General features: G+C 30.0%; 1 pseudogene; it reads right to left on the minus strand.

The window, feature by feature from the left end:
• Positions 1-10,624: 10,624 nt before the first annotated feature.
• LOC113378163 lies at positions 10,625-11,313 on the minus strand (annotated as a pseudogene).
• Positions 11,314-11,581: the final 268 nt, after the last annotated feature.

Consider the following 11,581-nt stretch of genomic DNA (forward strand, 5'->3'; position numbering starts at 1 on the left):
TTTATCCGTTTAATCTTTACCCGAAAACGAATACATGTCACAAACGAACGCAACGCACACTTTTAAAAACAAATCATCGTTATAAGTGAGATGAATTATCTAAACTAAAACTAGTTGCTGGTAAATAACTACTAATGTTTAACTTAGAGCAAAATAATATACAACGTGATTTATCAGTATTCAATTAACAGTTAATTAAAAGAATTCGAACATGAAAATTCACTTTGAACAATGCGATTACGTTAATGTAAGGCACCGACTAAAAGAAATAATGGAAACTTGTTCGAATAGTCATTCTTCATCTTTCTCTCTTTGGACCCTATCTCAAAATCATACCTATAGTTGAAAGTTACTACCGTATGCTGGCACAATCATACCGAGTTTTTGGAAAAAGATCGACAGTTCTAATTTGAATGATTCTTTTCCTGAATGTGAATAAAGTCTTCAATGTGGATCTTATAAATGGTTTGGACAATCAAATTCTTATTGTACGAAATCGATTAAAATTCCTTCATTAAATGTGTATAAAATAATATAAATTAAGAAAAATATTAATTATCATGTGTAAATTAATTATTTGCATATTGGAATAATTGAAACAATTTTTTTGGAATGAAGTTTTCAATTTGATTGAGTATTTTATAAGACATATCCAAAATTTATAGATTTATCTCATATTTTCATATGCATAACATATTTCGTATATATTCATAAAATATTTTCTATTGCAATTTGATGAATAGATTCAGCCTTAATTAATATGCTAATGAGATATAACATTAGAAGATAAATAAAAATGATCAAAATACTCATGCAAAATTATGTATACATTGATTGTGTAAATTGTATGAATTTAAATTTAACTGGTTGATACAGGAAAGTAAAAAGTGGTATTAGAAAAGCACATTATTTAACTGAGTAGTTGTTAATCATCTATGATCTATAACTGATCTATTCATCATCTATGACAAATCATTTTTTTCAAGATTTGTAAACTTATTAACACTTAATACTTATTATTTAATCATTAAATCATTTTTATTAACTTCCGTTATTGAATAATGAACTCAACATTATGATTGCATAACAAATTAGCATGTGCGGTATCATTACACAACTGTTTAAAACCCACATCATTAACATAAATCATTATTAATCCGCACATAGCATGATTTAATTGAAAAGTTAGCTAATTAAGGTTTTTAAACACCTCATATGATAAACTGGTAACAACTTTTAATGGTATAGAAATAAACATGACAACTGTAGAAAGCTGATTAGTATATTTTTCGCGCCATAAACAGTAGACGCATATAAATAAGTGGTAAATTAACAATCATTAGAAAGTTTATATTTACACTAATTTAATCTGATTCTGGAAAACTATATTTTCCTCTTGAGCGTTAAACTTTATTTGATTCATTTAAAATTAATTTAAATTGGATACTAGAACATAATACAAATTCACAAGCTATAATTAGATGAGAAACATTGCAGTTAGGTTATTTATTCATTTTACGTACAAAAAGTGTCAGATTTGATTGATTTGAAATAACTCAGTCAGTACAATATACAAATATGTTGAATATTTGTATATTGTTGAACGTACACATTTTTTATTCAAATTCCAGGAAGAAAAGTTTATGTTTTCCACAGAAAATCCAATTTGCTAATTTAATGGTTTCTAGATTTTTCAAGTCGTTCTGAATCGAATATGTATAGGTGAGCCGAAATTCAGATCGGACTGTTTTTTTGTACTCAATTGTTAAAACATTTCTGAAGAAATCATTTTTATGAAGCTTTTTATAAGATTGTAAAGTTCATGAAGTTAACGTACATTCTATACTATAATATTTATTACAGGCCTTCAAAAAGTGGTTGAGTAGTATAAAAATTTATCAAAGTTTAGAATAATAAGCAACCTCAAGATTTAGAATTTTAGCGTCACCATTTTAAAAGTTGCTAAATCACAATTTTTATAAATTAAGTGAATTATACCTATATATCGGAAAGTTTTACGAAATTAATTATTTGTAATTATTTTAATCATTCATTCATTATACTTGAATAGTTTTAGGGAGTCTTGTCTTTTGTTAATGTTAAATACAATTCACAATCCAAATACTGTCAAACTATTTGAGAATTTTATCTAATAACCCCACCTCATTAGATAATAAATTACGTATATATTAAGAAAGTATGTAAACAACTAATAAATTAATACTAAAAATTCTAAAACTTTCATTAATTATATTGTCGGAAAAGGGTTCTAAAACCATTTAATTTATGTGAATCGAAAAATAGAAGTGTTTATTACTCGTATTTATATGAAATAATCAGTATGAGAGGAGTTAGCTCTTATGAATAGCAATAGTTTAACATTTACTAATAATAATACATAAAATTTATTGAATAAATAAAAAAAAATATCAATGAAAATTATTCAATAACTAATTACAATTGTTTTAAATATTTCCAAATAGATTAATTATTATAAATACTGCAATTTTTTAGGTGTTTATTGAATTCTACAACAGAAAATTGTCAAATTTTTTTTAAATTTGATTATTTGGTAATTTTTATTTTTAATCGGTTAATCCGTGTTTCCAAAATTGTCGACAAAAATTTATATCCGCACGCATACACACATACATCCATTATACTAAAATGTTCAAAAACCTTCAAAACGTAAAGATATATAAAAATTTTCATGTTCGATTTTTTTGCGATTACTGTAACTTACCCTACGGGAAGTTAAAAATCACTAAAGTTAATGAACAAATTAGTCTTCACAGCAAGATATTAATAATTATACAAGAAAAAATAATGAAACAGCACAAGTCATTATTCTAATTGTCGAATCAAGTTGCTCAATTGTCTCGGAAATTTTCAAACCACTTTGAGGAAGTTAATTTTTTTATACAACCCTGGCTCAGATAATATTGCGTTTTTTAAAGACTAGTTTAGTTTTCGATTTTAAATTTTGCTAATAAAAAACACATACGGACTCATATGCGCTTAATTTTCTCATGTTTGCATTTCGTCTTGCAGTTGTTTGCTGAAGTCAAATTGAATTTGCATGTCGCATATTTCTTAATGGTTCTCTCGATACTTATTGCACGGCAATGGCCATGGGCCCTATGTGCAGAAAAAACATATCGTCATATCGATGTATTTTAGTTATTTACAAGTAACGATAAGCCGTCAGACAAATCGAAGATTCCTTGAATACTGTTTGAACAAATTTTAACGTTGAATCCGTTAATTCAATATGTAATGAATTTACATTTGCATGGTTATAATTGTTGGTTTGGCAAACGAAAATTAACACATTTACAAAATTCGAATCATATTTGTTTTGCAAAATTTATTATTGCCAAACAAAATTGAACTTTGATTATGAGCTAGTTTTTCTTAATTTTTTTTTTTTCGAACAGAAATCATAAGTTAGGAGTACTATAAGCTGTTGTGCTCATTTGACTTAATACTATTTCCAATACTAGTCGGTTGTACAGATGGCAACCCAAATGGGGAAATATTTATTGATGCAGCATTGTCAGATGAGGAAAATTTTTGCTCTCTTATTATTAATTTGTTTTTAATTATACAGAGGTAAACTTTAATGAAGATTATTATATTGCAATAACTATATAGGGTGGTCCATTTAAAAATTGGAATTTATCGATAGCAACTTGCCTGTAGGCCACACCATGCGGAATTCGAAGTTGCGATATATGGGAAAAAACTAAGATTTTGAGACCTTTCTAACGATGTATAATACTTTATATATTTTTCACAGAAATATCTAAACCGTAATATCACAAGATCGCTAGGACCACTAGATGGACCACCCGTTACTTGCAATGATGGCCACCCTATATAGTTCTCTCTACATTTTAATTTTGAGTGACATGAAACACATGAGATGTATACACAAATAAAACAGATAAATATTTTTTGCAATTTATTATTATTAACAATATAAAACATTTATTCGAATAAATTTATTTCTATGTTATATTAAAATTTTGAAACATGATGAATTACGGTGACTTATATTATTCGATCATCTATGAAAATTACATTGTATTGTGTATCTTCAGAAACAATGTTTTTTATTTTATGTTTCAACTGTTAATTAACATCGAGTAACAGAGATTGATTGTGCAGTTAAATTAAATAACAAAGTAAAAAAGCACATTCATTAAGATATATCCATATGTTGATATGTTATTTAAACCAAGAGAAATTAAAATAACATGCAGGAAAATAACAAAATTGATAAGTAATAAAAGAAAATGAATTTGCATTTGAAATTTCGTGACTTCTATAAATCTAACGATGATGTTACAATTTAACTTTTAACAAAAAAAAATAAGAATAATTTCTGCAAGCAATAATAACAATTTTTGCTGTTTTCTGACTTCATTTTATCCAAAAACAAATTAATGGTGTATGGCATCGTGCCTTAAAACAAATTACTGGAACTTCCCGTAGCTTAATGAAATATTCGAGGAATATTATATGTTTTCAAATAGAGTATTATAAATAATGTAATTTTCATTATTCTTATTTTATAAAAAGTAGATAAACAAAACTTAGTCAATCGGATTTAAAATGAAGAATATTGTCTAATATTTCTAAAAATAAGTATTATATAAACTGTATTTTAAAGTTAAAATTATTTATTTGAAGGACATAAGTGATGTTTAGAACTTTAACTAGAATTTGAATTAAAATCCGAATTATTTTTCGATATCCAATTTTTTTTTGAAAATTAAAAAAAAAATTTATTAAGAACAATTTTTTCCCTAAAAGCAATCGTTTCGTCAGCACAAGCAGTTTTGTTAAATCATTCGAATCAGATGTTTAGTTCTCTCAAAAACTGCCATTTAGCTCCATATTTCTGAAAAGGCTGCACCTGCCTTTGACAAAATCTAATCACCACTTCTCCCCTTCATTACGAATCGAGTATTTTTTGGATCACTCAAATCGGTTGATCCGTTCTTTAAGAAACTGACAGTTTTAGCACTTTTTGCTCTATATTTTCGAATCCGCTGGATCTAACTTTGTCAAAAACTAATCAACACGTCTTCTCATCAATTGGAATCGAATATTTCTTGAATCATTTAAATCAGTTAATCCATACGACAGAAATCGCCGACGAACAATTGTCTCCACACAAACACACACATCTATTTTTTCTGAGGTATGCCAAAATGTTCAGAAACCCCTGAAACGTGAAGATATGCAAACATTTTAATTTTCGACTTTTGACCCATTACTATAGCTACGGGAAGTTAATAAAACATAATTTCCTTTCTATCTTGCCTTTCCCGTCTAAAGCAAATGCCTTAATTTATATTATGTTGCTCCAAGAGAGCATATAGTAATAGCTGTATATTATCTAACAATGAAATGAAAACGCAGTTTGAAATATTCCATCGGCCAAATAAATTCGAATTTAGCGTCATGCGGGCATTATAGAGTCGCCGTTCACGCCCGAGCTCATACAACTCATGCCTATGTGTTTATATGGCGGGCATGGTGGCTGCGGTTCTTTTTTGTTATTATTATTATTATTATTATGGTATTATTTGATCCTAAAAACAAAATGGAAGATTGAGATTGTCTCAGTGCGAGCGAGAGAATGACAGGGTCCGTCCGAGGTTTGCGGTGCATCGACCTCCAATCAATATACACGAGTTAAATAAAACAAGAGTTGAATAAAAAATAGCAAATCCTCGTCTCTTCCATTTAGAAGTAAGTGCAAATGTGTGCATAATGCGTGTGAGCGTTCGTAATGCGGAGTTACATCGCTTATTGGCAACCGGACATAAAGGAGCCCCGTTTGCTTCTTGATTAGATTCGTTCATGCTGATACTGAATTGTTGCATTATTGTGCTCGAAGGTCCATATTTAACAACTCATTTAGAAGAACAACAATACATATAGCATAACTTCAAATAAATTTGTAATGTTTTAATAACAAGTAATTAATAACACAGGTCCACAAAATAAAAAATTTCTGTGTTGGGTGTGCGGCATATGTTTTCCAATGCAGTGTTTACCGATGAACACGAATCTAAAGTCAAAATTGGGGGTCAAATGGTAAAAAATTGAATAAATTAAAAAAAAACAACAAGATCTCCGATCTTTCTCCGATTCTTCTCCATAATATTCAAAATCTTCTATATCCGTCGTTCCCTGGAACTTTTTATTTTGAATGTCTATTGAGGTTCAATTAAATGTTCTGTTTTTTTTGCAGAATTTAGCAGCTTCTCGGTAATCTGCAACCACGTTTGCAATTTGAATATCTGAAAATGTATAGAAATACTGCTGTATTCTACAAAAAAACCTAATAGATCATTTAAGTGATTACTCAATAGAAATTCAAGGTAAAAAGAGCCAGCAAACGACAAAAATTATCAGATCATAAGTATCAAGCAGAATAATTACTAGATCGGATATTTTGTTGTTTTTTTTTAAATTATTCTCAATTTTTGCCGTTTGACTCCCAATTTTGACTTTATATTCGTGTTAAGCGCTAAAAACTTCATTGAAATAATATAATCCATCATGCTAACTAATAATAATATTCCTGGATGCAATGGTCAATATGGACATTTATTAACTAGAGTGCACTCTTCATATCATTTCAGTCAAATATGCTTTGGTTATAAATAGTTCGTATACAACTAGCTAATATTCATAATATAAGTTTATATAGGAAAAATACGGGCAAAATGGTACATATGAATAAAATGTTGAAGCAACTTTACTTAAAAAATGGATAGTATAACATAAAGAAACCTGTAATCACAATTGTGTCAGTTGTTGAGCGTCATTGTGACAGTCTTGTAGCAGTAATCCGTTAAAACATGTATCCCTCCTTCAGAAGTTTATTTTAAGGATGGTCATGTTTTTATGGGATTCTTTTATTGCAATTTGTAATTATTTCCATTAAAATCATTAAATTTACGCCAGTACTAGCTAGTAATTTCAATCAGTTTTATTGCAGTTATCAAGTGTTTGATGAAATTTTGATTATTTATTCTTTTTTTTTTCACTCTCGGACAAATACTTATACAATAGACAAAATGATATATTACTATTTCGAAAGCACTGCGGAGTAGTTCACTCGAGGCCAAGAAAATAGAAAATTGAAACTTATAAAATTGGGATTTATTGTTACTACTTCTAAAAACCAAAGAATCCTCCGGTGCATATTAGACTGCATATTAGAGACTTTTATTTGTTGTAAAATCCTCTTTTCCCACTCTAAGCCCGGCGAAACTTTTTTTACGACGAATGACTTCTTACTTCTGTAGGCGCTTCCCATAGAGTAAGTTGTTGTAATCGTACAAAAATCGAAATTAAAAATTTTTGCATATCTTTAATATTTTATGTTTGAATATCAATTTTAACTAAAGTTCTAAAGCTCACTTATGTACTTCAAATAAATAATTTTAACTTTGTAATTCAGTTTATATAATTTCTATAAATATTAGACAATGCCCTTCATTTTAAATCCGATTAATCAAGTTTTTTTACTTACTTTTCTGTAAACATGTATAAACGTCGTCGTCCAATACATAAGCTCTTATATTTTGTTTATAAAATAAGGATAATGAATGTTACAGTATTTATAATAACCTATTTAAAAACATTTAATATTTCTCTAATATTTCATTATGGTACAGGAAGCTCTAGCAACTTGCCTTAAGGCACGATGCTATACACCACTAGTTTATGAAAAAAAATAGTCATTCTAAAAAAATAGTATTTTAGCATTTTGCAGGTCCTATATAGACCGAATAAAATTAGTTAAATTTTTCCTTAATAAATATGTTATTATAGTTCATACTTAATTAAATAATATCATTAAATGAATAAATATCATTAAAAAACAAAACTTCAAGTTATTTTGTCCGTACTTTTTCTAATAAAAAAGTAGTTTGATATTTGAATGATTTTCTACGTGCAAATACTTAAATAAAATTGTAACACATAATTAATAGTTACACATATGAAAGTAAATTTAAGGTATCTATTTCAAATTCTTGAATATAAAACATATTCATGTACGCTTGCTAATTAATAAATATATAGTATGTATATACAAATTAATATACGCATTAAGTAACTAATATATTTTAATCATAAATTATCAATATCATCGATCCCTCAAACAAACTAATTCAAAATGTAGCATCAATGTAATAATCCTATTTAATCATAATTATAATCAATAAGCAATAAACACAAAGCATTGTATTGATGTTTGATTTTGCATTAAAACAATTTCCTTACTGCTAGTGTACGTACGACCGAAAACCAAATTATAACAGTTGCTATGGGGCATTGGTTGGATTTCATGTCGACAATAGAAATTCAACTAAAGCAATTCACTTGGCTCAGAACTGAAACCCACCAAATTCCTTGTTGACCCGAGAATAGACGCATATAATAGGCGGTGCGGAAAGTGAAGTTTGCTCGGAAGTTGACTTCATTGAGTTACGCATGGCGTTCGAGGACGAAGCCTGCGTGCGCCCGCAGGACGTAGACGCCGCGGGTCTGCTTGTCGACGCACATACAGGGGTTGATAAAGATTGACAGAGAGAATGCATTTACGCGGTTAAATTTTCTTCTTGACTTTTGATGAATTATTATTAATTAATTCAATTTTATATTAATTCAATTAAATTAATAATTATTTTCGTTAATGCTTATAATACTATTAATCACATAGATAAGATACATAGAGTATAGCGGGGCTTAAAGGTCCGCGGGTAAAAAAAATCAACCGATATTTCGAAAACCAGTAATGTTAAGATTTTTTTTTAACAACAATATTTAAAAGAAGAGGGGAAGAGATGTATAACCAGCCATCATCTTAATTAACTTCCCGTAGTAGTAATCGCAAAAAAATCGAAAATGAAAATTTTTATATGTCTTTACGTTTCAAAACTTCTGAACATTTTGGCATACCTTAGAAATAATGGATGCATGTGTGTGTGTATGTGTGTGTGCGTGTATGCGTGTGTGTGCTTGAATACAAATTTTCGTCGACGATTTCGGGAACACGGATGAAGCGATTTGAATAATTCAAAAAGCATTCGATTCGTATTGATAAGGAGACGTGCTGATTAGTTTTTGGCGGAGGCAGGTCTAGTCGTTCCGAAAATATGGGGCAAAAAGTGCCAAAAACGGTAACTCAGTTTTCAAGAGAACGGAGCGTCCGATTTGACATTTTACTTGTATTAACACTATGCCGTCCGGCGACACCACAGTGGTGTCGAGCGCGAACTAGCGCTTAACAGCCGGCGACACCACAGTGGTGTCATGAGCACAGTATCTTCCTTTGGCCAGTGGCAGAAATCTTTCCATCCTGTTGGTGTTTTAATTTAGATAACAAAAAGTTACACCCCTCAACATTAGTAAGAACTAAAAATTTATAATTTTTCGATAATATTCAGAATGGGCGGGGACAAGCAAAGTGATAACGAATTAGCACTACCGGCGCCAAGCGAATAAATTTTTACAAGACGTGCGGACGGCAAAGTGTTAACAAGATGAACAACTGATCAAATTTTCATGAAAGCAGGTCTAGCGGTTTCGGAGATCTAGTAAAAAAAGTAAAAAAATGCCATCTGGCGGTCAAAAATGATCATTAGACATATGCACATCAAATTATCAGATATTTTATATAGATTTTAACAATAAGTATAAATTTGGTTTACATTCCTATGGGTTCTGTACCAATGTTTATCCATTAGACAGCGACGCGGCGCTTAAGCGCTTTATATTTTGTCTCTATGCAGTTGAAGCAGTACGATTGCTTTGAAAAAAAGTTCAGATCTTCCAAAATATGTCAAAATAAAGAAAACATTTTTTTTTTTCAAAAAAAAAAAAATATTTTTTTTTTTTTAAATTTTTTTTTCAAAAAAAATAATTTTTTGTCCAATTTATAGTTTCTCAAAAATCTTATTTTTTCGAAGTAAATTTCTTTCAAAAATGTTAATCGTTTTTAAAAAAATAATAATTTTTGGTACGGGAAGTTCCAGCAATTTGCCTTAAGGCACGATGCCTTAATTGCCTTAAGACAGAATTTCGCTTACAGCTAGTTTAATATTCAAATGACCTCAGTCCATCTGAGCCGATCTGTTACCGCGGCCGGATTTCCGATGAGGCCGTGCGACGTGTCGCGCCACGGGGCATCGCGGTGCATGGTGCATCGTATCATAGGTGGTGCGGTCGATGGGACGGACGGTACTTACGCCCGGCACAACAGACCGAAATGCGCTAGTTAATATCATCAATAGAAAGTTCAGATCTCGAGAGCGCTTATTGAATTGCTGCGCTCGTTTTGAATACATTATCAAAGTGCATCTGCACAGCCGACGGCTGCGTTAGCGGCGGCGGCGGCGGCGAAACCAACGAGTCCGCTGAACGGCGCAACAAGTATCTAACCTGCACACATTTGACCGTTAATAATAAACCGTGCGAACCTGCACGCGTTTGAATAGCACAGATTCGAAATCGGAGCATTAATGAAACATGAAAATATATTGAACGACTGTGATGCAAGGATTTTGTCAAGTGAATACGATTTATTGTGATTTATAGAAATACAATTTTTGTTAAAAAAATCAAATTAAATTATAAGCAAGAAGTCATAAGAGGAGCTAAATTTTCAAAATCAATAGTTTCAGTAATATTTTTAGTTTTGATATTTTCATCTTGATTAGCAATGAATATTAAGTTGTTTTCTACTTTCTTCCAGCAGTACTTCTTGATCCATATGTTCAACGTTGCATTATCAACACCACCAAGCAAATTAGCAAGATTGGTTTGATCGATTGTTTGGAAAGTAATTCCTACAACATGACAAACGAATTTCCGGATAGAATCATTAAATCCCTGAATGCGAGAACATAATGCAGGCATTGCATGTACACGATCCCAAAATGTTGCAAAATCACATTGTTCTAAAATTTATCCTAGATACATAGTTTGGGAAATTGTCTTTTGTTGAGTCTGTGATTCCAATAGTAAACATTTGCATAAAATGAAGTCGGAAAGTGGAAAATTTGTCAAAGCTTTAAGCAAAATTTGGCAAGTAATTTCCAAGTTAAACTTTGACGGATTGAATTGGTACATTTTAAGTACAGCAAGATTTGCTTCTAAATAATACACGTTATCCCTTGATTGGATCTCCACATATTGCTCCAAGGTAGGTAAATTTTATGGGTTGTATCTTTTAATTCCTTTGATCATAGAAGCTACTACTTGTTTTATAGTCTCGCCCATTTTTCAAATATAAACTTTTGTATTATTTATTTACTTATCTAAAAGTTTTGTATATGCCCTAGACAATATAATAATATGCTATTTTACAATATAACAATAAAATGCTATTTTACCGCACCTTCACTGACAACCACTAAATAAAGAAAGATTCACAGAAAGCAATTCTTCATTTATCGAATAACTTATAATCGTATAAATTCGATTTTTCATGATTTGTGATGATTCTAATTAATTACTAATACTAATTGTTTGCAAAAAAGTTTTCACT

This window comes from Ctenocephalides felis, unplaced genomic scaffold (genome assembly GCF_003426905.1).
Source record: "Ctenocephalides felis isolate EL2017-DRISC unplaced genomic scaffold, ASM342690v1 CF-g0.4_SCAFFOLD_01886, whole genome shotgun sequence".
NCBI lineage: Eukaryota > Metazoa > Arthropoda > Insecta > Siphonaptera > Pulicidae > Ctenocephalides > Ctenocephalides felis.